General features: G+C 38.4%; 1 long non-coding RNA gene across 1 annotated transcript; it reads right to left on the reverse strand.

The window, feature by feature from the left end:
- Nucleotides 1–501: 501 nt before the first annotated feature.
- Nucleotides 502–3,097, reverse strand: LOC148846257 (uncharacterized). The gene is made up of 2 exons (XR_016102354.1): nucleotides 2,917–3,097; nucleotides 502–2,416 (listed from the first exon to the last, which is right to left on the reverse strand). It is a non-coding gene; the product is annotated as an uncharacterized LOC148846257 (long non-coding RNA).
- Nucleotides 3,098–3,613: the final 516 nt, after the last annotated feature.

The following is a 3,613-nucleotide window of genomic DNA, read 5'->3' on the forward strand; positions in this document are numbered from 1 at the left end:
TGTGCCTTGAATCTCACCCTGGCGACTGAGACAACCCACCCCAACACTTGGCAGCACACCAGTGTCAACCTTGCCAAGATAAGTCTCCCAAGACTTATCCAACGATTGTGAATGTTCTAAACTAACACGAGTATCATTAAGTATCTAATTTAAGGGTCTTACACAGAAATATACCATACAAAATGAATCAAACTTTATTTATTTACACTAAATGTCAAAAGTACATCAAAACTGATTAGAGCTAAGGGCATACAAAACTGTCTAACAGATTTATGGATTAAGGATTGGTTGACGGATTCCTTTAAGGAATTGTTCATCGCATGAGCTGTTACTTTGTGGTATGTTGCACTGCAATCAAACGAAACCAAAGGGCAAAAACAAAAAACAAAGCTCTAAAGCATTCTCATTTCCAGTAAGTCTAAAATTTACTTGCATATAGGTCTTTGCAAACAAAACAATGAATATTATACTAGCAAGAAAGATTATCAAAGAGGATAAATATTACACCATCAACATTTAATTATCTCATTCATAGCACCAAGTGTCTTTTCTGAAACATGAACACTTCCCTACTTATGTATTTGCTAAAAAGAAAAAAAAATACAAGAACATCTTTACAGAACTACAAATACCGGGAAAGGAACCTATAGGTAATCCAATGTATTGATTCAAAAACCTCGCTTCTAATCTCTACTACTCATGCTTCACCTAAGAGAGTCCTAAGGCAACATAGTAAATATATACATATGAAAATCAATGAAACATAAACCTGTGAGGCAAACATTTCCATTCTTGTATCTTAGTCTAAACATCATTACAATCCTTCCCCATGCTACCATCAAGTTCTTCTTTTTGCTTCCCTTTGCCCCTCCCCACGATCATAGCTTGAGCGTTGAATGGGATCAGAGAGTACTGCATATGCTTGTCCAATTATTTTAAAAAGCATTTCAGCATCCTTCCGTACCTTATTTCCAATTTCCTTACACAGTGCAGCATCTCTGATTCTAATTTTTGCAAGTAATTGGCTTGTCTTGTCTGGATGGTGTCTGAGGGATGCTTTGTGGTAAGCCTTCTTAATATCACTTGCTGTGGCAGATGGTTTAATTCCTAAGATAAGGTACATATCCAAGGGTGTCCCCCTTTTGGCTTCTTTTTCTGCTCTGGAAAGTTTCTGATGAGCTTCATTTGAATCAATTTGACCTCTTGTTAATCCACCACCAGACTGATTGACCATACTCTTTGATTGCTTTTGGATAAGATATATATATCTCTGAAGATCACTAACTGCTTGCCCATAGTCTCTTAGTCTCATATAATGTAGCTCTCAAATAATTTGCCTTTGGGTAATTTCCATCAAGGGATATGGCTAAGCTACAATCAGCAATAGCCTCTGTAATTTGTCCCAAAGCTTTATATGCAGAAGCTCGATGGCGAATACAACTTGCAACAAAATGGTGTGACCTGTTTTTACATGATAAAGCAGTGGTATAATGTTTAACTGCATCTGAATAATTTCCTGATTGAAATGCTTTGTCCCCTTCAGCCATGGGGCTCAATGGCTTATGATCACTTACATCCTTTCAGGAACAGATTTCTCTTTCTTTAGATTCTCAATTAGTTCATCAAGAATGTTCTGGCATAGCTCCAACTTCCCTGCCATGGCCTTGAAACTTAGTTCCAGCCGCCAAGGCCAGAAGGAATAGTTATTTGCATTCTGGGGATCAGACTGGCCATGAGCACTGGCTGTGCCACAATGTTGTTTTGCATATTCAGAGATCTGTTTGCACAGTTGAATCACCTCACTATATTTCTTCAGGTTCAAGAGAGCACTTGCCTTCATTTTTCTCCGAGTATGGACTTATCATTAGACCCTTAGAGATTACATCCATTGCACTTTTCGCAGCTTCAGATGTTGTTTTCTTCAAAAGTTCAGTAGCTTGATCCATATAATCAGCCACTAGCAGAGCCTTTTGCAAACCATCAGAAGCCTCTTTTACAGGTTTACAGTCTATGCCCATGCCAAGGTTTGACAGCCTCGATTGAAAGCATTTCATGAAACATTTCCTAGCATCATCAATCTCCCCAAGTGCAAGATAACAGCTTCCACTCGTAACTTCAACTTTGAGAAATTTGGGATCAATTGTAGAAGCTTTCATACAGTCCTCAATTGCTTCTCTCATCCTTCCAAGAGACATTCTTGTCAATGCACGGTCGCTATAACACAGCACCACAGCCCCTAAGCAACTTCTGAGTGCCCCATGTGAAGAAGCACAGTTCAACCCAGATGTGTAATGCTCCTCTGCCTTTCGAAGATTACCACCACGATAAGCTTGGTTTCCCATCAGTCGCCACCTCTCAACCAACGTCTCAACAAATTGTTCAGATGTCTGAGACATGGTAAACCTTCTTCTTGACCCTTACAAGAAACTCATAAGTAAACAAATAAACACTAATAAGTACAGAGCAAGATTATAACTGATGAGTATTGAAAACAAAAATAACAGTGGAAAAAGGTCTCAAGATTCTTATGATCCTGCATATAAAGAAAGATTCTCACGATTCCAAGAAAGAAATATAGTCTACAGAAATTGATTCCAGGAATGGCCACCTTCCACCTGCGGTGAATTTAGGGATAAAAGGAGCATTTATGGCTATCAAGGGGAATCATAGACCTTGAATCCTAATGATCCCAAGTGATTTAACGAAAAAGAATCACTCCAAATTAGTTCTGCAACTTAGGTTTATTTACATGTTTAAGGCAGACAGAGAGAGTTGGATGTAAGTTGATTTCGTTTTGGATGATGCATTTTCATTTTTACTCTGTATACCGTGAGGTGTTGGATGTTGGGGACAGATTGATTTCAATGATTGAAAGTAACGACGATAATAGAGATAGAAAACAAAAATAAGAGAGACCTGACAGTGTCGTGTTCCAGCTGCAGCGACGTACCAAGGCCGTTGACAGAAGGGGTAGGTTCTAATATTCTATGCAGGACTACGCGAGTATGCGACCATTATTAGGGTTTGGAATGGAGCAAACGGGAAAGAAAGAAAAAGGCAGGAAAGAGAAATAGACGATCGGATTGAGATTTCTTTCCTTTATTTTGTTCGACTATGATATGGAAAAGATGACATATCGGAAAAACAACTAACCAAAGTTCAAATCAGTCTCCCACAACGTCCCACAGCACATTCCAGTGGTATCTCCCGATGATGACGTCATCAATTTTGTTATTATCATTAGGAAATGTAATGTGCTGTGGGACATTGTGGGGGACTTATTTGATCTCATATTGAAATCACAAATGTGGTAGCGAATAAGGTGTTTTGGTTTGAAGGAAAGGTATGAAAATATATACAAAATTTATAAAGGTTTCTTTGCTTTTTTTTTTCTCTACTTTTTCATTCAAATCAAACATAGCCTAAATGAAACCATAGGGATCCCGTTTGTCCATCTCCCTTCTTTCCATATGGGAGAAACACCTGTCCCATAACATGAGCCTTGACCCCGACGTGCCAAGTTGGGAGTCGTGTGGGACGAAGTTAAACTTTTCTCATTTTATTAAATAGAAATAATATAAATAAGAAGGACCATTTACCAAGACACTCCTAT

Source organism: Nelumbo lutea, chromosome 7, assembly GCF_056320005.1.
Source record: "Nelumbo lutea isolate HS-2025 chromosome 7, American lotus-T2T, whole genome shotgun sequence".
Classification (NCBI taxonomy): domain Eukaryota; kingdom Viridiplantae; phylum Streptophyta; class Magnoliopsida; order Proteales; family Nelumbonaceae; genus Nelumbo; species Nelumbo lutea.